At 38.5% G+C, this 25243-nt stretch overlaps 1 protein-coding gene across 3 annotated transcripts in view; it reads left to right on the forward strand.

Moving 5' to 3' along the window:
• Nucleotides 1-25243, forward strand: part of FHIT (fragile histidine triad diadenosine triphosphatase) — a 1529906-nt gene that overhangs the window by 445364 nt on the left and 1059299 nt on the right. The window contains exon 4 of one of the 3 annotated variants that reach the window (XM_061396522.1): nucleotides 12394-12508. The exons of the other annotated variants lie outside the window; for them this stretch is intronic. The gene's annotated coding sequence lies outside the window, so the exon portion shown is untranslated. The remainder of the gene's footprint in view (nucleotides 1-12393; nucleotides 12509-25243) is intronic. 3 annotated transcript variants of the gene reach the window in all.

Below are 25243 nucleotides of genomic sequence, written 5' to 3' on the forward strand. Positions count from 1 at the left end.
ACAATGAAAAATCAGAAAGAGAAATTAAGGAATCAATCCCATTCACCATTGCAAGAAAAAGAATTAAATACCTAAGAATAAACTTACCTAAGGAAAGAAAAGAACTGTACACAGAAAATTATAAGACACTAATGAAAGAAATCAAAGATGACATAAACAGATGGAGAGATATTCCACGTTCCTGGGTAGGAAGAATCAATACTGTGAAAATGACTATACTACTAAATGCAATCTACAGATTCAATGTGACCCCTATCAAATTACCAGTAGCAGTTTTCACAGAACTAGAACAAAAATTTCACAATTCATATGGAAACACAAAAGACCCCGAATAGCCAAAGCAGTCTTGAGAAAGAAGAATGGAGCTGGAGGAATCAACCTTCCTGACTTCAGATTCTACTACAAAGCTACGGTCATCAAGACAGTATGGTACTGGCACAAAAACAGAAATATAGACCAATGGAACAAGGCAGAAAACCCAGAAATAAACCCATGCACCTATGGGTACCTTATTTTTGACAAAGGAGGCAAGAATATACAATGGAGCAAAGACAGCCTCTTCAGTAAATGGTGCTGGGTAAACTGGACAGCTACATGTGAAAGAATGAAATTAGAACACTTCCTAACAGCAAACACAAAGATAAACTCAAAATGGATTAAAGACCTAAATGTAAGACCAGAAACTATAAAACTCTTAGAGGAAAACATAGGCAGAATACTTGATGACATAAATCCAAACAAGATTCTCTATGACCCACCTCCTAGAGTAACGGAAATAAAAACAAAAGTAAACAAGTGGGACCTGATTAAACTTAACAGCTTTTGCACCGCAAAGGAAACTATAAGCAAGGTGAAAAGACAACCTGCACAATGAGAGAAAATAGTAGCGAATGAAACAACTGACAAAGGATTAATTTCCAAAATATACAAGCAGCTCATACAATTCAGTACCAGAAAAACAAACAACCCAATCAAAAAGTGGGAAAAAAACCTAAACAGACATTTCTCCAAAGAAGACATATAAATGGCTAACAAACACATGAAAAGATGCTCAACATTGCTCATTATTAGAGAAATGCAAATCAAAACTACAATGAGATATCACCTTACACCCGTCAGAATGGCCATCATCAAAAAGTCTACAAACAGTAAATGCTGGAGAGGGTGTGGAGAAAAGGGAACACTCTTGCACTGTTGGTGGGAATGTAAATTGGTACAGCCACTGTGGAAGACAGTATGGGGATTCCTTAAAAACTAGGAATAAAACCACCATATGACCAGCAATCCCACTCCCAGGCATATACCCTGAGGAAACCGAAATTGAAAGGGACACATGTATCCCCTTGTTCATTACAGCACTATTTACAATAGCTAGAACATGGAAGCAACCTAGCTGTCCATCGACAGATGAATGGATAAAGAAGTTGTGGTACATATACACAATGGAATATTACTCAGCCATAAAAAGGAATGCATTTCAGTCAGTTCTGATGAGGTAGATGAACCTTAGAACCTATTATACAGAGTGAAGTGAGTCAGAAAGAGAAAGATAAATATCATATTCTAATGCATATATATGGAATCTAGAAAAATGGTATTGAAGAATTTATTTTCAGGGCAGCAGTGGAGAAACAGACATAGAAAATAGAGTTGTGGACATGGGCATAGGGGAGGAGAGGGTCAGATGTATAGAAAGAGTAACATGGAATCTTACATTACCATATGTAAAATAGATAGCCAATGGGAATTTGATGTGTAGCTCAGGAAACTCAAACAGGGGCTCTGTATCAATCTAGAGGAGTGGGATGGGGTGGGAGATGGGAGGGAGAGTCAAAAGGGAGGAGATATATGTGTGCTTGCTGCTGCTGCTAAGTCGCTTCAGTCATCTCCGACTCTGTGCGACCCCATAGACGGCAGCCCACCAGGCTCCCCCGTCCCTGGGATTCTCCAGGCAAGAGCACTGGAGTGGGTTGCCATTTCCTTCTCCAATGCATGAAAAGTGAAAGTGAAGTCGCTCAGTCGTGTCCGACTCCTAGCGACCCCATGGACTGCAGATATATGTGTACCTATGGCTGATTCATGTTGAGGTTTGACAGGACACAATAAAATTCTGTAAAGCAATTATCCTTCAATAAAAAAATAAAAAAGAGAAAAATGATAATGGATTAAATAATTAAAAATCAGAGTTTATCAGGATGGATTAAAAAACAAGAACAACTATTTTTTGTTGAGATAAATTTTAAATATAAAGATACAGTTAAGTTGAAAGTAAATTGATGGAAAAAAGTACACCATAGTAAAAGCAGAAGAAGTCTATATTAGTATCAGAAAAATTAAACTTTAAGGCAAAAAGTATTACCAGAGTTAAGGTGTGTTTGATAATAATAAATAGGTCATTACATTAAGATAATAATTATAAGTGAGCGTTTATACCTGATAAAGTTCCAGTGAGGTTACTTTGAGTATTTTTGAGTCTAAAATTTTTTGAGGATAATCCAGTTGTAAGTTAAGAGACACAGGTTGCTCATCACTTTAGGGTAGCGACTGTTTCATAAAATTGTGGCATCAAAGCTCAACACAAGTGCAAGCAAAAGCATAGCTGGAGAGTGTAGATATCTGTATGTCTATACATATATGAGAGGGTCCCTAGACTGGACCAAGTGACACACATCCAAGTTATTACTAGCTCCATTATTAGCCAGCTAAGAAATAGCTACCTTATTTGTGATGGTTTATAGACAATTTAAAAATAAGATTAATTATATATATATATATAATTATTGTATATTAATATAAAATCAGGAAAGAATTCCACCAGTGACTATTGCTAAGAGGAGTGTAAGTATACTCTAAGCACACAAATGTACACCTGGGTTTTCTGGCAGGGAGAGCAAAGAGGGAAACACAGGAAATTTCAAATTCGTATGATCAGAAAAGTTAAAACATTTCAGAAATTTCTCATGTGATCTTAAAGATCCCTTCCTGTATTTGAGATTTTATAAAATTGGGGTAATAACGTCTACCTTTCATAATCTTGGTAGGAATGATTGAGACCACACTGGTATATAAGTATTATTTTACTGTTGTCTTTATATAACTCCAATAAACATGCATGGTAGAAATCTAAGGAATCTGACTGTAGTTAACTTAAAACTCCAGAGTCTGAACTTCTGAGGCTTATCTAGTTACTATTTATGTGTGTCCCTATGTGGTCAATAACCATGAGAAGTATGTTACAGTCTTCTACGTACAAAGTAGGTGTTATAAATTAGTAAATTAGGAAACAGCCTCAGGGAAGTGATGTCACTTGACCAAGGCACTGTATAAACGTTTTAAGTCAAAATTTGAACCCCTTTCTCTACATCACCAAAGCCTGTTTTATTTTTACTACATTATACTGCTTCTAGGTCTTCCCATGTGGTGCTAGTGGTAAAGAACCTGTCTGCCAATGCAGGAGACACAGGAGATGCGGGGTAGATCCCTGGATCGGGAACATCCCCTGGAGGAGGGTGTGCAACCCACTTCAGTGTTCTTGCCTGTAGAATCCCATGGACAGAGGAGCCCAGCAGGCTATAGTCTGTAGGGTCACAAAGAGTTGGACATGATTGAAGTGACAGCATGCATATACTGCTTCTAAAATATTGAATGAGTTTAACAGTATTGGTATTATTCCCAAGAAATATTCCAATGTATAAAGCAGTCGTTGTGAAGAACTGGCACATAGTGCATTAGAATTCATGTGATATGAAATCACCAATGGAGTCATGACTCAGAAGGCTCCATAGACCCCTGCCAGCATCTAAATATCTATATTTTGCATCTTAAAAAATAATTGCTTCAAGATTTGAGGACTTGGAGAGTGACAGAGAGTAAGGTCACCCTGGGACCAATAATGACCGCTTTGCCAATACAGTTGGAATGTTTTTTAACTGTAAAGCTTATTTAATGAAAAGAGACCCCCAAACCTTTTTACTAATGTCCACACATTAGTGTGCTCTCTTGTCAGTTTGAAAGGAAACAACTGTCAGCCTGCCAATCACCATGCATACAGTATATGCTCATTAAATCACGCACTGTGAGTTTCTTCAGGTTGGCAAACTGGTTAATCAAAAAAAAATATATAGTGTTGCTCTTACAGTAAAGAGGCAGGAATCAAAAAAATGGAGAGCTTACTCTTAATATTTCGGAGTTTGCTTTTAAGTGCAGCCAGAAATTGTTCTGTTTTACAGTTTTGATTAAAGGATTGTTTCTTCTGCATCTTTTTTGGTTTTGTTTATAATTCAAACACTGTTAATTATAATGGAGTTGCTTTTATAATAGAGCTACTAAATCATTCTGCCAGCAGATGAAAACCCAAGTAAAGGGCTCAATTTTTTGTGCTGCAGCTGTAAGGCCAACTTGGGTGTGTTGGGGTTGAAACAAACTGGGAATGGAAGATGGGTTTTAGCTTTGCTAAATCTCTGCTGTGGTATTTTCATTTTAGGAGATTTAGGCCTTATCATCACCTCAGTGGGTGAGTTAATCCCTTTTGAGAGCTGACACCCTTAGGCTCTCATAGCCTATGATAATTAGGCTGTTTGATTTGTTGTATGGTAGCTCTAAAAAATACCAGTGCCCAAGCTCAACCCTGAATATTCATTGAAAAGACTGATGTTGAAACTGAAGTACCAATATTTCTGCCACCTGATATGAAGAGCTGATTCACTGGAAAAGACCCTGATACTGGGAAAGATTGAGGGCAAGAGGAGAAAAGGGTGGCAGAGGATGAGATGGTTGGATGGCATCACTGACTCAATGGACATGAGTTTGAGCAAACTGGGGGAAGATAGTGAAGGACAGGGAAAACTTGTGTGCTGCAGTCCATGGGGTCTCAAAGAGTCAGACTCAACTTAGTGACTAAACAACAACAAGCTCCGCCCCAGATCAAATAAATCAGAATCCTTGTGGGGGAGGGAGTGGCTAACTGTTTTTAGAAGCTCCCCAGGCTTCCCTAGTGGCTCACTTGGTAAAGAATCTGCCTGCAGTGCTGAAGACCCAGGTTCAATCCTGGGTCTGGAAGGTCTCCTGGAGAAGGCAATGGTAACCCACTCCAGTATTCTTGCCTGGAGAATTCTAAGGACAGAGGAGCTGGTGGGCTACAGTCCATGGGGTCGCAAAGAGGCAGACACGACTGAATGACTAACACACTTAAGGTTATTCTAATAGGAGCCAGGGCTAAGAGAGACAGGCCTAAATTGACTCGACTTGTCCAGCATTTCAATTCGTCTGATTCAGCAGGTCTTATCATCAACCACAAGGCATCAACCAGTGGCTTAGCAACCAATAAACCCTGCAAGGTTTCAGAGGGTTAAAAACTGTGGTTTCTGAGCTCCACTTATATCTATGCAATGAGATTCTTTGGAGTCAGGACCTAGGAATCTCCATTTTTAACCAGAGGTCCTAGGTGATTCTTATGTACTAAGATATGAGAATTTTCCAAAAGCAAGATGATCTTTGAAAGTGAAAATGAGTGGAACTTCAGAGGAAAGTGCATAAATTACAGTAAAATCAGGGTAGGCTTTGAAAAAAAAACACAGGAATTTTGGTACACCCATTTAGGCTAACTGGGATTGCTCATGTTATAATAGCATTAGCCTTTTTGGTGGTAGGAGGGGTAACCTCCCACACCATCACCATCACCATCTAGTACCATGTTAGACCCAGGAATGCACAGACACTTCATAGCTTCTTTAACATTTAGATACTGAGGTTAATGATTAGGGCCAATGCATTTTTCAAGGGCCTAGAAAAATATTGAGAACTAAAAGGAAAATAAAAAGATTGTAGTTTTGAAGTATAGAGAAACTGTAGAGTCAGAACAATTAGATATTTATTGAAATGTCAACAAAATAGAACATTATGCTATTGCTATTAATTACTAAATTTAGTAATTTTAAACAGTCTATGTTTAGAGACATTTTATGAGTTAGCTTTTCTCACTTAAGAATGTCTGAATTGCATGATGATTGTTGAGAAATTTTAGCCAATTTTAATATTTTATAAACCAAATTATACATAACCAAATAATTTCAAATGCAAAAATATAAAAACCTTCTCAAAAATTTTATACCCAACAATTGTTTATCTTATATAACATGGTGTTCAGCCTCTTAAAGAAAAAGTTCCTGGGACCTAGGAAGGTCTTGTACCCCAGAGTATATACTTAAAAATTAAAGGATAGTTAATTGTCCTGGAATCCATTCTCATTGACAAGGCTATCAAAATATGCATAAGCAACCTTCTGAAGATACAGTTGAAACTAATCATTGTTGCTCACCTTCACTCTAGGGGGAAAAAAAGTCCAAAAAGGTAAAAGAAGAGAAAACAGTTTTAGCTACATATCGGACTCCCTTTAAACATATAGTACATCACTTACAGGAAAGTTGGGATTGTTAATGAGCATCAAATGAGATTGACAAGGCAAATTGCACAGTATGGGTCTTACTCAGAAAATTACCCCCAAGAAATTGTGATAATAGTAATAAAACAACACATAACTAAAATAAGAGACAGAGAAGTAGATGTCCTAGAAATTTGGAGTCTCTGAGGTCAGTTGTTACCTAGAGCTAAATGTCTTTTTAAATTCTCCAGCCACTTTCATACCTTGGATTTGATTACATCTTAAGTCCCCAGTTTCAGAATTCTTCTGATCCATGGATTATGAGTCACGCTACTGACATCTTACTTAAGGTACATCTTCTCATAAGAATGTACATCATTTCATAAGATATTTCTTTTGTACAAGTTGCCACTACTGTTTTATTTATATTTTGGTTAATGTTCCTTTTTGATTGTCTCTTTCCTCAGAATATAAGCTCAAAGAAACCAGGAATTATGGCTTTTTATGATTTTACTGAATCAATCATGGGGAAGAAAGGATGGTGACAATTGATCACTCTGTCCTTGCCAACCATGATCAATCAGGAGTGTCATAGTATTGAGACAATGTTACAAATACTTATGGTCAGGAAATACTTTAGAATGTCATTTATAAACTTAGATTCTATAATACCAAGTCAATAAATGAGTGAATGAAAGGAAGCTGTATTCAAGCTTCACCTGTATCTCTCCTACCTTCCCCCAGGCTCCAAAAGAAAAATAAATAAATAAACAGAAGAAGGAAAATAATCTGGTTTTTTATAAATTCTGTGACTTATAAATGAATAAAATGGCTAATTGTTCACTTGAAAAATGACTATACTTTTGGAAAGGGGCCTGAAAATTTCTTGGCAATACTTCAACTGATTAATAATTTAGAATGATGATTGACTAGAGAATGGAAGTAGAGCTAATAGCCTCTCATTTTCCTCTCGATTATTTTAGACAAATTGGTAAGTCAAGGCGGAGGTGTGGGGTGTTTCGGGGTCAACTGACTAGAAGCTCTGGATTAAAAATGCAGAGGGAGATCTGATCTCTCTAAGGTGCTGACTTCCCCTCTAATGGAGTCAGAAGCCTTGTGATGTGTTGCTTCTGCTGCTTAGCTGAGAGCTGCTGTTACACTCCCCAGAAGTCTATGTGAACTTAGGCGCCTCCCACTGTGACTGCTGTGTGACGCATCCTGCTAGGCACTGGTTAGGAAGAAACAATGGATTTAACACAATTCTAACTTTAAGAAGTTCAAATATCTGGCAAGAGAGACACATATGTCTATAAATCATTATTCTATGAGGTGAAAAGTATTCAGTGTCTTTAGACAGGGATATGAACAAATGCCATGGGAATCATTCGCTTACAGATTTGATGTGAGGGATCTGCCTAATTGGGAATTAGTGATTTGAAACAATGTGAGAAAGTCAAACTATATGTGTTGTGCTGGTAACAGCGTTCAAATGAGAAAATGCCTAAGAAAGTAATGCTGGCACAAGAACCTGGTTGGGATTTCCAGGGCTCCATAGAACTCTGTGTCTGTATTCAGAAAGATAGGATTTGGATAAATTATATCCTAGAAGGAGTGAAGCTTCCCCAAGCATTCAGATGGCAAAGAATTCGCCTGCAATTCAGGAGACACAAGAGATGAGGTTTGATCCCCTAGTCAGGAAGATCCCCTGGAGGAGGAAATGGCAACCCACTCCAGTATTCTTGCTAGAAAATGCCATGGACAGAGGAGCCTGGCAGGCTATAGTCCATGGAGTCCCAAAGAGTTGGACATGACTGAGCAACTTTTTCACTTTTACAGCTTTCAGCATAACCATGTGAAAGTGAAAGGGAAAGTCAATTGTGTCCGAGTCTTTGCAACCTCATGAATTACATAGTCCATGGAATTCTCCAGGCCAGAATACTGGAGTGGGTAGCCTTTCCCTTCTCCAGGGGATCTTCCCAACCCAGGAATCAAACCCAGTTCTCCTGCATTGCAGGCAGCTTCTTTACCAGCTGAGCCACAACGGAAGCCCAAGAATACTGGAGTGGATAGCCTATCCCTTCTCCAGCAGATCTGCCCGACCCAGGAATTGAACCAGGGTCTCCTGCATTGTGGGTGGATTCTTTACCAGCTCAGCTATCAGGGAAGCCCAAGCATAACCACGGTGTAAAGCTATTCATTTATGCAGAGCTAACTTTTTACATAGACATCTACTTATTCACCAAATGTTCACTGATTACCTGCTGCTGCTGCTGCTAAGTCGCTTCAGTCGTGTCTGACTCTGTGCGACCCCAAAGACGGCAGCCCACTGGCAGCCTGGTGGCTCCCCCGTCCCTGGGATTCTCCAGGCAAGAACACTGGGGTAGGTTGCCATTTCCTTCTCCAATGCATGAAAGTGAAAAGTGAAAGTGAAGTCGCTCAGTTGTATCCGACTCTTCGAGACCCCATGGACTGCAGCCTACGAGGCTCTTCCATCCATGGAATTTTCCAGGCAAGAGTACTGGAGTGGGGTGCCATTGATGTGTCAATTACTCATAGATTGTGATCTGAAGGAGCTGTCAGAGTGGAAGAGGGAACATAACAGGCACACAAAATACTCATTTATTTGTGGAAATGCCATGGGGGGTGTGCCAAGAGTGAAGGGATTCATCACCACTGAACAGCATGGAAGACTCCTGGTGGAGGTGAAAACTGAAGAAGGGGTTTGGAAGATAGATGCAATTTGGTCAGGTAGGGTTGACCAATGTGGGAAGGACAGCTGAAGAGAGGAAGGAGTAGTGAGCAAAGGCTTAGAGGTGTAATCCTGGGAAATTTATGGAGGAGACGTGCACTTTGAAATGTAGACTATGCCAAGGGAAATTTCCCTCTGTAAGGCTGAGCTATCTCAGACTCAGAGGGCTTCCTTCATAAAGGACTGATGATTACCACACACTCTCCTTCACACATGGTTGCATTAAGTCCTCCATACTCCTAATAAACCTACAAAATAGGCTCTAGGTAGTTGCTCAGTTGTGTCCAACTCTGTGTGGCCCCATGGACTGCAGTCTGCCAGGCTCCTCTGTCCACGGGATTCTCCAGGCAAGAATACTGGAGTGGGTTGCCATTCCCTTCTCCAGAGGTTCTATTATTATCCCAGTTTATAGATGGGGAAGCTGAGGCATGGGTGGGTTACATTACTTGCCAGTTAGTAGGCAGTGGTAGAGCTGGGATTTGAACCTAGACATACTGGCTGCAGAGTTCTGGCTTATATACAGGAGGTCTGAGGATCTAAAGGAAAGTATAGGAGGGGTGGTGGTGAAGTACTGGATATCCATTCCATTTACAAATGGGAGAAAATACAGAGCTTAGAGACAGTGGGTAACTTCTCCTATATCCTTGAGCAAAGAGAGGGGCTGAGCCCCTGCCTCAGGTGACACGATGGGGATGCCAGCATGCTTGGTCCCCTTCCTCTAAGTCGGCCACGTTTGCAGCCATTCGTGGAGATAAATCCTCAGTACAGGGAAACAAAAGTGTTTTTCAGGCGCTTTTCTGCCACGGTTAGACTAGGACAGGTTTTATGAAAGGAGCTTTTCTGCATCTGCTGCCTTCCGGGGTCACATTCTTAGTGAATCTACAGCCTCAAAATGGAGCTTGTTAGTTGCGTGTCATCCAAGGGTGGCAATTAGTTGCATGTGTTTGGTTGGGTGCCAGCTCCCCGGGGCGCCAGACCTCAGTGGGGGAGCCACTGTTTGTCATGAATTAGTCTTTAAATAAAAGCAAGTTTTTAAAATGGAGCATGCTAATTTGGGTTTTGCTGACCCCCTCTGAAGAAGGCATGGCCTGTTCGGTGCCAGCTGGCTGAGTTGGCATTCAGCGAGAAACTGGGTCCCTACCAAAAATCCGCCTTGCTCCCCTCTTCCAGCTCTGGGAGCAAAATGGCAGTGAGGAGTTGGCTGGTCCTGAGAAACAAGGTGAGACAAGGGGCAGGAACAGCATGATCTGATGATGAAAGGGATTGGAGCTGCTCTGGTTATACTGGCTTCTCTCACCACCGTAGGAAGGCGAGTCCCCTGCCCCTCTCTTTCCTCACTGGTGCTGTCCTCAGCCACCCATTCAGTGACTTTCCACATAAAAGGCTTCCTCATCCCATCGCTTATACACTGCTCCTTTTTATACTCTTCCAAGTCATACTTAGGGGATTATCACTGCAGCTTTTAACTTCCCCGAGAAAGAGCTGAATGAGCGTGAATGAGGCGGAAGAGTCTTCAGTGAGAAAGTGTCCCCCACCCCAAAATGCTCACAAAACCCCTAATCACGATGTAAGAATGCCATCCTGTCTTTGGCAGTGGCTGGCTAATTAACAACTACTGTACATATAGGCGATAATTACAGAAATCGTGTCGCACACTCGTGGTAATAGAATACGGGGCAGCAGCAGTCCTAGTTCGCCCTACTATGGCGCTTTTACACACTGAGGAGCCATCCCACCAATCAACGTTTTGAAACTCAGCATTTTGCCCAATAAGTGCTAATTGGAAGATTTGTTTTCTTACACTTTCCAGGTGGATAATCTGATCCTGAGAAATGGTGACTGTCAGTTGAAAATCAACAGTTGAAAACAGGAACTCTTCCATTTAAAAAAAAAATTATCTATTTTGGATTTGTTTTGCAAACATCCCTTTGTCTTCCAGTAGGTTTGCTTGGTATTGGGAGAGGAGCCATGTACAAAGGCAAGACAGAAAGGGAATTTAAATAAGCTTTACTAAAATTCATTCTGAAGATTCAGGAAAGATGGGAGGTTTTTGTGTTTTTTTTTTTTTTTTCTCAATATAAATATATTTGTGCAGCAGATATGAGTCGTTCTGGTTACTAATGTAGTGTACATTAAATTTCCTGGAGTGAGGTTTTTTGGTTGTTTTTTCTTGATGCCAGTGCCTCTGTTCTTCTGAATGCAGCATATTAAGTTTATTAAACCCATACCCCATTCCTAAGAGACTCAGCCTGAAAGACTTCCTGACAGGACAGGAATTTGTTTGTTTGTTTATATAGATTGATGCAAATTTGACAATGAAGGACATTTTGAATACTTGAGTACCGTAAATAGTTTTAAGGGGTATCTTATTTTTTCAAGGCAGTGCATTTTGCAGTTTCTTTAAATGCTCATTTAATATTTTCCGACTCGGCAGGACAATGTGTTGCTTTTAAGGATAAGAGCCCATAATGAGCCCCTGAGCCTTTAATTTATGATATATCTGACAGGATTGTGGTGGATCTGATAGGGGATGCATGTGATTATGTCTGCAAGCTGAAAATAAACCAGCTGGTATTTGTTCTGAAAGCATTCCGAGAACACCCTCCTGTTAATGGCCCATGGCTTGATCCAGCATCTGGTAAACTAATATACTGTCATTTTTACCATGAAAGTCAGCACAAATCATTAATGATTCTAGCAGCTATTTATGTTCTTCTCTTGTCTAGAACATGCCAATTACCATGAAATTATTCCTATTAACAACATGATTGAATGATAATAACCTGACTGTAACTTGTTGGCAGAAATTCTTCCATAATGACAATAATGAAGTGTGCATTTGAGTCCTTGCTGGGCTCTGTTAAACAGGAAGGTTGAATATTATATGTTTCTAACTGTCATGAACAATACTTCTTAATGACTGTGAGAATTGAAGGAAATGTGCTATCTTGCAGATTTGCTTCTGTGTGGGAACTTATCATTTTTGTTTAATTTGTTGGGGGAAGGAGTCACTGATTGCCATTAAAAATGGTGTTCAGGGACCGCTTTGCAATACACACATATTATAATCAACACTAGTTTAGAGAGCCTAATAGAGTTCATCATTGCTCTCATTATAGACAGTATCTGAATTTTTAAATGAAATATTCCACATCTGATCATCACCAAAGGATGAAATAACGTCATCAATGCCAGTGACTAAGAAAAATATATAGATTTTGATTCTGCCATGAGATTGATAATTTAATTATCCTTTTTCTTTCAGCTAATCTTGATCTGTAGGGCCACATGACCTGACTGAAAATGCTTATCGGGCAGACGGTCCAAGATACCTAAGAGGAGAAGTGCAAAGGACAGCTATAGCTCCATGAAAATTCCTGGTAGGGCATTTACACAGGAGTAGGGCAGATTAGCCATGTTCTCCAAAGATCTGAGGAACCTAGTTAATGTGCTGTACACTTCTTGAGGCCCACCTCATATCCTTTTGTCTAACCTTTCACTCAGGCCATTGTTGTGGAAGCCAGCTTAGGGCAGTTTGTCACCAGAAGCTTCTTACCTAACCTGCATTCAGTATCCCCATTTTCTGCCGTGTTACCTTGTGTGCGACTAGCAGCCGAGGAGTGCAAGAGAGTCATTAAACTATAAAGCATGAAGCTGGAATTGGGGGAGGAGCAAGATTTTAGAGGGCATCGTATGCTCTTTTATCCTGAGTGTAATGGAAAACAACTAAAGAGTTTTAAGAAGAGGAGTAATAGTTTCCAACTTCTGGTTTTAAAATATGACTACTGTGTGGCAAATAGATTGGAGTGAGGGGCAAGAATACATGTGGGGAGGACAATTAAAAAGCTATTGCAGTAATCTATAGCACCTTTTGTGCTATAAAAATAAAGAAGATATTTTTTAGCTTTTTTTGAAATATAAATAATACAATAAATGACAAAAAGGAAAACAAAACAGAAACACCCAGCCTGTTGTGTGATTGATGATTTTCAGGCACAACAGCACTTATTAATGAATAGAAAAAATAAATTTTATTCTTTTTATCTACTTTTCTCCCAGCTTAAGCTACATGTATATTTTTGGAAGCTTCAGTTCCTAAGAAAATTCCATAATTTCCGCTGTACCAGCTCTCATGGTGTGACTGAGTGAGGTTAATTAAGGTCCCAGTCCCATAAGAAAGTTAATTTTTATCCTTGGGGATTCTGAACAACCACACCTCTAGGAACTTAAAAAGTAGGTGCTTTCATTGGAATTCTTCTAACATGGGGACTATGCAGAAAGGAACAACTGCAACAGTCCAAAATGTTTACTATCCAGTCCTTTACAGAAAAATGTACCAACTTCTGAGCTAAAGAATTAAAAACTAAACTGCATCTGTACTTACAGAGTGTAAAATTTGAATTTATTTTCATTAAGCGTATAAATTAATTATAAACAAATGAGAAAGGTTCTTTTTTGAATGTTTTTAAGAAGTTACATTTCTTGTAAAATATTCAGAATTACTTGTTAGAATTAAAAGGCAAAACGTAGAGTACATTAATATAAATATTTTAAGTCACTTTAAATATGCCAGATTTTAATTTTTCACCATATTTTAACATTTTAATTCAATCTCGCTAGTTTTATAAAACAATAATTTTCAGTTTTATGTCCAGTGTCTTTCTAGTTGCAATCTATTATCTAATATCATTGTAAAGAACTGATATCAAATTTCATGCATCTCATGTTGTGACCTTCATATATTCAAGTTTCAAAAAGTTTACATTATTTAATATTGCAAAATGTGCATAAACCACTATGTCTGCTGAAATTTGTGAGACCTCTGAAACTATGAAATGGCACTGGAAGATTCTGATAAAAGAAGAAAGATGTGCAGCACTACTGGAAACTGAGTTCTTTTTAATGCAAGAATTGGTTGCACTCATGCTTTCTGAGAGGAAAGACCTAGCAAATTAATTTGTCTTTCTCTCATTTGAGCCCATTTGGATCATACCCACACCACCTAGCAGTATGCTTGTCTGTGGCCTGCAGTCTGGCAGTTGCCCTGCCCAACAACTCGCAACTCTTCTCGACATTTAGATTCAGTCACCTTTTCTTCAGTGACATTGAGCAAGAGAGGTCAAGAAGCACATTCCCAGAGCATTAAACCATGTTAAACACGAGAATAAAAATTACTAGTTTTACTGTACAAGAGCCAAGCATCAAATCCCGTGTAACAGAGGTCTGATGTGTTTTCTTGTCATTTTTGGTAGAGATATGGAGGCGCCTCTAAAGTGTGGGGTTCAGGATACATCAAATGATAGAGTAATATAATACACAATGTACAAGCTATATAAATGCAAGGAGAAATAAACAGAAACCAAATAATGAAGCATTTTAAACTCTGAATCTATGGAAAATCAAGTAGATAAAAAATAATCTGATTAAAATAATTGACAATGATGAAATAGATAGTTATATTTAAGCTTAGACCCTGATAATAGAGAATATTCTTCTTTTCATGGGCTTTTGGAAAAGTTGTAGTTCATGGATTTTATAGGTTACAAAGACATCACAGAGAATTGCAAAAAGGTTGAAATAATGAAGTCCTCATCACCTAAATTTGTTATCAAAATTTTGCATTCTGGACATTTAAAATGCTTTGATAAGCAACTCTTAATTAAAAGAAACATTAAAACCCAACTTGAAATATATCTGGACACCATTGTTAATGAAAATGTAACACATAAATTTATTGGCTACAGTTGAACCTGTGCTTAGAAGAAAATCTAGAGCCTTAACACCCAAGTAACAAGCGATAACAAAAGAGGAAGTGTCTTAGTCTGCAGGCTGCTATGACAAAATACCACAGACTAGGTGGCATAAACAGGGAACATTTATTTCCCACAATTGTGGAGGTGAGGGCCCACTTCCTGGTTCACAGAGGTAGTTTTCTTGTGTCCTCACATGGAGGAAAGGACTAGAGAACTGTCTGGTGTCTCTTTTATAAGGACAGTAATTCCACTCATGAGGCTCCACTCTTATGACCTAGTCACCTCCCGAAATTCCCACTTCGAAATATCATCACATTGGGGGTTAAGTTTCAACATATAGATTTGAGGGGGAACATATTCATTCCATAAGATAAAGAAATTGAACATCAGATTTAAGAAAAGAGCAACAAAATAAACAGAAGCAATGCAGAAAGAGCCAAATAATAAAGACAAAATTTAAAAAATGTTATTTGGATATTAACCCTTTATCAGTCCAATCATTAGCAAATATTTTCTCCCTTGGAGTAGGCTTTCTTTCATCTGCTTTTTTTTTTTTTTTAACATCTCACCCTCTCCTCCCCTCTCCCCACATCCATAAGTCTGTTCTCTATGTCTGTTTCTCCATTGCTGCCCTGTAAATAAATTCTTCAGCACAATTTTCTAGATTCCATATATATGCGTTAGAATATGATATCTATCTTTCTCTTTCTGACTTAAATGGTAACCCACTCCAGTATTCTTGCCTGGAAAATCCCATGGATGGAGGAGCCTGGTAGGCTACAGTCCATGGGGTCGCAAAGAGTCGGACACGACTGAGCGACTTCACTTTCACTTCTGACTTACTTTACTCTGTATAATAGGTTCTAGGTTCATCCACCTCATCAGAACTGATTCAAATGTGTTCGATTTTATGGCTGAGTAGTATTCATTGTTTATATATGTACCACAACTTCTTTATCCAGTCATCTGTTGATGGACATCTAGGTTGCTTCCATGTTCTAGCTATTGTAAATAGTGCTGTAATGAACAATGGGATACATGTGTCTCTTTCAATTTTGGTTTCCTCAGGGTATATGCCTAGGAGTGGGATTGTGGGGTCATATGGTGGTTTTATTCCTAGTGTTTTAAGGAATCTCCATATTGTCTTCCATAGTGGCTGTATCAATTTATGTTCCTACCAACAGTGCAAGAGCATTCCCTTTTCTCCACACCCTTTCCAGCGTTTATTGTTTGTAGACTTTTTGATGATGGCCATTCTGACCAGTGTGAGGTGATATCTCATTGTAGTTTTGATTTGCATTTCTCTAATAATGAACAATGTTGAGCATATTTTCATGTGTTTGTTAGCCATCTGTCTTCTTTGGAGAAATGTCTGTTTAGATCTTTTTCCCATTTTTTGATTGGGTTGTTTGTTTTTCTGGTACTGAGTTGTATGAGCTGCTTGTATATTTTGGAAATTAATCCTTTGTCAGTTGTTTCATCTGCTATTATTTTTTCCCATTCTGTGGATTGTCTTTTCACCTTTCTTATAGTTTCCTTTGCTGTGCAAAAGCTATTAAGTTTAATCAGGTCCCACTTGTTTACTTTTGTTTTTATTTCCGTTACTATAGGAGGTGGGTCGTAAAGGATCTTGCTTTGATTTATGTCATCGAGGGTTCCCCCTATGTTTTCCTCTAAGAGTTTTATAGTTTCTGGTCTTACATTTAGGTCTTTAATCCATTTTGAGTTTATCTTTGTGTTTGCTGTTAGGAAGTGTTCTAATTTCATTCTTTCACATGTAGCTATCCAGTTTTTCCAGCACCATTTACTGAAAGGCTGTCTTTGCCCCATTGTATATTCTTGCCTCCTTTGTCAAAAATAAGGTACCCATAGGTGCATGGGTTTATTTCTGGGCTTTCTATATTGTTCCATTGGTCTAATTTCTGTTTTTGTGCCAGTACCATACTGTCTTGATGACCGTAGTTTTGTAGTATAATCTGAAGTCAGGAAGGTTGATTCCTCCAGCTCCATTCTTCTTTCTCAAGACTGCTTTGGCTATTTGGGGTCTTTTGTGTTTCCATATGACTTGTGAAATTTTTTGTTCTAGTTCTGTGAAAAATGGCATTGGTAATTTGATAGGGATCCCATTGAATCTCCAGATTGCATTTGGTAGTATAGTCATTTTCACAGTATTGATTCTTCCTACCCAGGAACGTGGAATATCTCTCCATCTGTTTATGTCATCTTTGATTTCTTTCATTAGTGTCTTATAATTTTCTGTGTACAGTTCTTTTGTCTCATTAGGTTTATTCCTAGATATTTAATTCTTTTTGTTGCCATGGTAAATGGGATTGATTCCTTAATTTCTCTTTCTGACTTTTCATTCTTAGTATGTATAAATGAAGGTGATTTCTGTGTATTGGTTTTGTATCCTGCAACTTTGCTAAACTCACTGATTAGCTCTAGTAATTTTCTGATACGGTGTTTAGAATTTTCTATGTACAGCATCATGTCATCTGCAAACAGTGAGAGCTTTACTTCTTCTTTTCCTATCTGGATTCCTTTTATTTCTTTTTCTTCTCTGATTATTGTAACTAGGACTTCCAGATGTATGTTGAATAATAGTGGTGAAAGTGGACACCCTTGTTTTGTTCCTGATATTAAGCAGAATGCTTTCAGTTTTTAACCATTGAAAATAATGTTTGTTGTAGGCTTATCATATATGGCCTTTACTATGTTGTGGTAGGTTCCTTCTATGCCCATTTTTTGAAGAATTTTAATCATAAATGGGTGCTGAATTTTTTCAAAGGCCTTTTCTGCGTCTATTGAGATTATCGTACAGTTTTTATTTTTCAGTTTGTTAATATGGTGTATCAGATTGCTTGATTTGCGTATATTGAAGACTACTTGCATTCCTGGAATAAACCCAACTTGATCATGGTGTAGGAGCTTTTTGACTTGTTGCTGAATTCTGTTTGCTAAAATTTTGTTGAGGATTTTTGATTTTTTTATTTCTTCAGTAACCTGTTGGTTATTTAGAAGCATGTTGTTTAATCTCCATGTGTTTGTATTTGTTACTTTTTTTTCTTGTTATTGATATCTAGTCTCATAGCATTGTGGTTAGAGAAGATGCTTGATATGATTTCAGTGTTTTTGAATTTACTGAGGTATGATTTGTGACCCAAGATGTGGTCTATCCTGGAGAATGTTCCATGTGCACTTGAGACGATGGTGTATTCTTCAGCATTTGGATGGAATGTCCTGACGATATCATTGAAATTCATCTCATCTAATATATCATTTAAGACTTGTGTTTCCTTATTAGTTTTCTGTTTTGATGATTTGTCCATTGGTGTGAGTGGGGTGTTAAAATGTCCTACTGTTATTGTGTTACTGTCAATTTATCCTTTTATATCTGTTACAGTTTGTCTTACGTATTGAGGTGCTCCTATGTTGGGTGCATAGATATTTACAATTGTTATATCTTCCTCTTGGATTGATCCCTTGATCATTATGTAGTGTCCTTCCTTATCTCTTATAATCTTCTTTATTTTAAGGTCTATATTGTCTGATGTGATTTCGCTACTCCAGCTTTCTTTTGCTTCCCATTTGCATGGAATATATTTTCCCATCCTCTCACTTTCAGTCTGTACATGTCTTTAGGTCTGAAGTGGGTTTCTTGCAGACAGCATATATATGGGTCTTATTTTTGTATACATTCAGCCAGTCTGTGTCTTTTGGTTGGAGCATTTAATCCATTTTCACTTAGAGTAATTATTGATATATATGTTCCTATTACCATTTTCTTAATTGTTTGTGGTTGATTTTGTAGATCTTTTATCTTCTCTTGTATTTCTTGACTCTATAAGTACCTTTAACATGTGTTTTAAAGCTGCTTTGGCAGTACTGAATCCTCTTAACTTTTGCTTGTCTGAAAAGCTTTTTATTTCTCCATCAATTTTGAATGAGATCCTTGCTGGGTGCCGTAATCTTGGTTGTAGATTTTTCCCTTTCAGTACTTTAAATATATCCTGCCATTCCCTTCCAGCCTGCAGAGTTTCTGCTGAAAGATCAGCTGTTAAGCATATGGGGTTTCCCTTGTATGTTACTCGTTGCTTCTCCCTTGCTGCTTTTAATATTCTTTCTTTGTATTTAGTCTTTGTTAGTTTGATTAGTATGTGTCTTCGCATGTTTCTCCTTGGGTTTATCCTGTATGGAACTCTTTGTGACTCTTGGAGTTGAGTGACTATTTCCTTTTCCATGTTGGGGAAATTTTCAAGTATGATTTCTTCAAAAATTTTCTCATACCTTTCTTTTTCTGTTCTTCTGGGACCCAGGTAATTCAAATGTTGGTGTGTTTGATATTGTCCCAGAGGTCTCTGAGACTGTCCTCAGTTCTTTCCATTCTTTTTACTTTATTCTGCTCTTCAGAAGTTATTTTCACCATTTTATTTTCCAGCCCACTGATTCATTCTTCTGCTGCAGATATTCTGATATTGATTCTTTCTAGAGTATTTTTAATTTCAGTAATTGTGTTGTTTGTCACTGTACATTTATTCTTTAATTCTTCTAGGTCTTTGTTAAATGATTCTTGCATTTTTTCCATTTTGTTTTCAAGATTTTTGATCATTTTTACTATCATTATTCTGAATTCTTTTTCAGGTAGTTTGCCTATTTCCTCTTCATTTATTTGGACTTCGGTGTTTCTAGTTTGTTCCTTCATTTGTGTAGTATTTCTCTGCCTTTTCATGTTTCTTTTTTTTTTTTTTTTAACATATTGTTTTTGAGGTCTCCTTTTCCTGGCTTCAAGGAACGTTGAATTCTTTTTTGAAGAAGGTTGAATTCTTTCTTCCTTTTGGTTTCTGTCCTCCCAAGATTGGTCCAGTGGTTTGTGTAAGCTTCATACTGGGTGAGATTTGTGCTGAGTTTTTGTTTGTTTCTTTTTCCTGTGATAGGAAAGACTGAGTGAGGTGGTAATCCTGTCTCCTGATGATTAGATTTGTATTTTTGTTTTGTTTGTTGTTCAGATGCGGCGTCCTGCACAGGGTGCTACTGGTGCTTGGGTGATACAAGGTCTTGTATTCAAGTGGTTTCCTTTGTGTGAGTTCTCGCTATCTGATACTCCCTGGTGTTAGTTCTCTGGTTGTCTAGGGTCTTAGAGTCAGTGCTTCTACTCCAAAGGCTCAGGGCTTGATCTCTCTCTTGTTCCCCATTCTGGAAGCAGCTGCAGCATCATCTTCCCTTCCAAACTTCTGTTCTTCCTTTTTTTTTTTTCCCAATTTTGTCAATGGTTTTACTCTGCAAAAGCTTTTAAATCTAGTTAGGTTCCTTTTTTTTTTTTTTTTTGCTTTTATTTCCTTTGCTTTAGAGATAGATCAAAAAACATTGACCATTTATGTCAAAAAGTGTTCTGTCTGTGTTTCATTCTAGCAGCTTTATAGTATCTGGTCTTACATTTCGGTCTTTAATCCATCTTGAGTTTATTTTTGTATATGGACAACTCTTTGTCTCATCTTGGTGAAACAAACTATCAATTCTCAGTTAAAAGAAAAAGAAATTCTGTTACTGAAGGATAAAATCAAGATGGAATTAGTAATGGCTAACTCTCCCTGCTTTAAGACCATCCAGTGTTACATTTCAGTAGTGAACCTCAGTGGGCAAATGAATTACCAAGAACCACTTTTCTTTTAGATTGCACTTGTGTCTGTGTGTCCACAGTTCATTGTCAAATAAAGCCTGTCATTTGGGTGCAGCAGCTTTGCATTTTTAGTCATCTTTTATTTCCCAGTTAGGGCTTCCCAAGTGGCTCCATGACAAAAAAATTCACCTGCCAATGCAGGAGAGGCAAGTTTGATCCCTGGAGAAGGAAAGACCCTGGAGAAGGAAATGGCACCCACTCCAGTATTCTTGCCTGGTGAATCCCATGGACGGCGGAGCCTGGTGGGCTGCAGTCCATGAGGTCTCAAAGTCAGACACGACTGAGTGACAGCATGCACATATCTCCCAGTTACCTATTTGCAACAGGTCTGTTGGACAATATGAACTATCAAGGCTATGATGGTGCAAATGTTTTATGCTCCTCAGGCAGTTTATCTGTTCTGGTAATTGGTACAGTATTTATAATCTTCCTGTCTTTATCCTGAATGTGTGTCTGCATTTAGAACCATAAATTTCTCTGGATTTGTGTGGCTTTTTACAGCATGGTTTTAACTGTAACATACTCTGTTTTTCTGTATCTGTGTATGTGTATGTGTGCACACACATCCATATACATGGATATTTATTCTCACACCCACAAACAGGGTAATTTATAGCATAACACACATACAGGCTTTAAAAATTTTCCCAGCGCCTGTCGTTAACAGTTGAGTATTTTCTCTGTAGTGTGGTGCTGAGTATTACAGGGAGAAACCCCACTGAAGGTGTTTCTTTAGGCAGAAGTAAGGTGAGAAAGTCTTGGGCAGGAAGCCACGAAGATTGGAGCCTGTATGTTCTGCTGTCGGGATATCTCCCAACAGTCCCTGAGAGAGGGTGACCAGATCTTCTGGCCCATTGTGCCTTTGTTGGGAACCACACCACCATCAGGAAGATCCTGGAATCTGACTCATCAGTGAGTACCAATGGGGAGGCACCAATTTTGAAAAGACAATGAAATTTGCAATTGAAGATAACAAAATAATGAAGTAGTGCTTACCTTCTGTTTCTGTTGTCTACTGCTGATTATTTGACTTTATTAGCTTTTATTTATCCTTTAAGGAATTTTTTAAAGAAGTTTTATTTATTTACTTATTTGGCTGCACTGGGTACTTTGCCTTTGTAAAGGGAGACAAAGATTTAGGAAAGTGATACTTAGTTGGGGATTGTCTCATTCATATCACCGGGTGCCTCAGGCATTTTCTATTGTTTTCACATTTTGTTATAAGTATTAGTTTTATGTCTCCTGTCAGATTCTGTGCTTCTTGAGGGCTGAAACTATGCCTTGTGCTTCACTTGTATCTGCAAAGCATTGTTGCATAGCTTAGCATACTACTAGGTTCATGGTTGATGCTCAGTGAATGCTTGTCAGTTGAACTTCTCACAGCGTATGTGTTTAACTCTGCTTAGCTCAGTCATAGGCTGATGGTTTAGTGGGAAATTTGAGTTAAATGTTTCCTTATTTATTCAGCAGCTCAGAGTATCAGTGTATGGGATGATTAGGTAGGTATTTTTTTGTACTTATATCATTGATTTTCATGCTTTATTTATTTTTTTTCTCTTTAATTGAGGAATCCTTTCTTTAATGGACTCCAGTGTGAAGAATGTGTACAGTATGTACAAGAGACGAATAAGGAGTTTCTCTGTTTGAAATTAGTGGAAGTTGAGGTCCCATCCTCAGTGGCCTCCTTGTCATTGCTCCCTCTTCTCTCCTGCTCCATTTCCCTGAACATCCCCAAATCAAGTGGTCAGTGAACCATCTCTGGGACTGATAGGGTATGACTTGTAAGCTGTGAAGAAAGTGTCTTTGAGGGTATTATTACATTCAGTCCATCATTTAAAAAAAAACAGGCTTTATTTTTCTAGAGAAGCTTAAGCTTTACAGAAAAACTGAGCAGAAATTACAGTTTCTATATATCTCCACCCAGCTTGCCTCCAGTTTCCTTATCATTAACATCTTGCATTGGTGTTGTACATTTGTTATTACTGGGGGCCCGATACTGATACATTATTATTTACTAAAGTCTCTGTTTCACTTTAGGATTTACTCTTTGTATTTATAAGACAGCAAAATTCACCACCCCAAAATGTCAGTTTGGAATGCAGATTATATTGAGCCAAAAACAGTCAAAACACCCGGCAAGACATTTTTGACTTTCCCTTAACTGCCTAAAAGAATTTAAATACAGGGCATATTCCCAGAATAAAGCTATCTTCAGAGATATCTGCAGAGACTATGGGCTGATTGTGGTAGTGGTGACTCAGCAGGGTTTAACGATCAGAGTCTGCTTTGTGCTTTCTCTGCCTATCCCAGTAAACATTTGTTTATCAAGCATTTGTTTTTCTATGTCCATGTGAATTGCCTTCCTCCCTTTTGAAGCCCCAACCCACTGCCCTCAACGTCCTCATTTGTTTTTAGCTGAAACTGCTATTTAAGGTGAGGGTTTTGGTCATTTTTAGCAAGTTACTTAGTTTTCCTGGGTCCCTCCTATGTATACATGTTATTAAACGATTGCTTGATTTTTTCGCCTGCTAATCTGTTTCATGTCAACTTAATTCTTAGACCAGCCAGAAGTGTAGAGGAAAATGTCTTCTTCCCTGATATACAATACAGTTAGGTATTTTTTTTTCTTTCTTTCTTTTTAAAAGTCGAAGTATAGTTGATTTACAATGTTATGTTAGTTTTTGGTATATAGCAAAGCAATTCAGCTACATATATTCAGTTATACACAAATATAAATATATATACATATATATATTCTTTTTCATATTCTTTTCCATTATGGTTTGCTACAGGATATTGAATATAGTTCCCTGTGCTATACAGTGGGACCTTGCTGTTTGTCTATTCTATATATAGTGATTTATTCCAGTTCTCTGTGTTTTGAAAAATGCATCGTGTTTTATATCTACCATTATGGTATCATGCAGAATAGTTTCACTGCCTTAAAAAAAGCCTTGTGTTCCACATGTTTATCCTGGGGTCCAATACTTTTTTTTGAGGGATTATAGTTGTTTTACAGTGTTGTACAACAAAGCCAATCAGCCATATGTGTACATATTTCGCCTTCCTCTAAGTTGCCACAGAGTACTGAGCTAAGCTCCCTATGCTATATGGCTGCTGCTACTACGTCACTTCAGTCGTGTCCGACTCTGTGCGACCCCATAGACAGCACCCACCAGGCTCCCCCGTCCCTGGGATTCTCCAGGCAAGAACACTGGAGTGGGTTGCCATTTCCTTCTCCAATGCATGAACGGGAAAAGTGAAAATGAAGTCGCTCAGTTGTGTCCAACTCCTAGCGACCCCATGGACTGTAACCTACCAGGCTCCTCTGTCCATGGGATTCTCCAGGCAAGAGTACTGGAATGGGGTGCCACTGCCTTCTCTGAAGCTATATAGCAGGTTCCTACTAGTTACCTGTTTTATACATGGTAGTGTAGATATGTCAATGTTAATCTCCCAGTTCATCCAATCCTCCCCTTCCACTCCAGTGTTCACATGTCCATTTTCTATATCTGCATCTCTACTCCTGCCCTGCAAACAGGCTTTGTACCATTTTTCTAGATTACACATTTAAGTGTTAATATATGATATTTGTTTTTCTCTTTCTGGTGTCACTCTGTATGACAGACTCCAGGTCCATCCACAACTCTACTAATGACCCAATTTCATTTCTTTTTATGGCTAATAATATTCCATTGTATGTATCACATCTTTATCCATTCATCTGTCAGTGGACATTTAGGTTACTTCCATTTCTTGGCTATTGTAAATAGTACTGCAATGAACATTAGGGTGCATGTGTCTTTTTGAATTATGTTTTTTTTTTTTCAGGGTATATGCCCAGTAGTGGGATTGCTGGGTCATATATGGCAACCCACTCCAGTACTCTTGCCTGGAAAATCCCATGGACAGAGGAGCCTGGTAGGCTGCAGTCCATGGGGTCGCTAGGAGTTGGACACGACTGAGCGACTTCACTTTCACTTTTCACTTTTCACTTTCATGCATTGGAGAAGGAAATGGCAGCCCACTCCAGTGTTCTTGCCTGGAGAATCCCAGGGACGGGGAGCCTGGTGGGCTGCCGTCTATGGGGTCGCACAGAGTCAGACATGACTGAAGCAACTGAGCAGTAGCATGGTAGTTCTAGCTTTAGTCTTTTTCATACTGTTCTCCATAGTGACTCTATCAATTTGCATTCCCACCAACAGTACAAGAGGATTCCCTTTCCTCTACACCCTCTCCAGCATTTATTGTTTGTAGATTTTTAAAGATGGCCATTCCAACCAGTGGGAGGTGATACCTCACTGTAGTTTTGATTTGCATATGGCTTTATTTTTGGGGGCTCCAAAATCACTGCAGATACTGATTGCAGCCATGAAATTAAAAGACGCTTATTCCTTGGAAGGAAAGTTATGACCAACCTAGATAGCGTATTCAAAAGCGGAGACATTACTTTGCCAACAAAGGTCCGTCTAGTCAAGGCTATGGTTTTTCCAGTGGTCATGTATGGATGTGAGAGTTGGACTATAAAGAAGGCTGAGCACCGAAGAATTCATGCTTTTGAACTGTGGTGTTGGAGAAGACTCTTGAGAGTCCCTTGGACTGCAATGAGGTCCAACCAGTCCATCCTAAAGGAGATTAGTCCTGGGTGTTCATTGGAAGGACTGATGCTGAAGCTGAAACTCCAA

Source organism: Bos javanicus, chromosome 22 (genome assembly GCF_032452875.1).
Source record: "Bos javanicus breed banteng chromosome 22, ARS-OSU_banteng_1.0, whole genome shotgun sequence".
In the NCBI taxonomy this organism is placed as follows: Eukaryota; Metazoa; Chordata; class Mammalia; order Artiodactyla; family Bovidae; genus Bos; species Bos javanicus.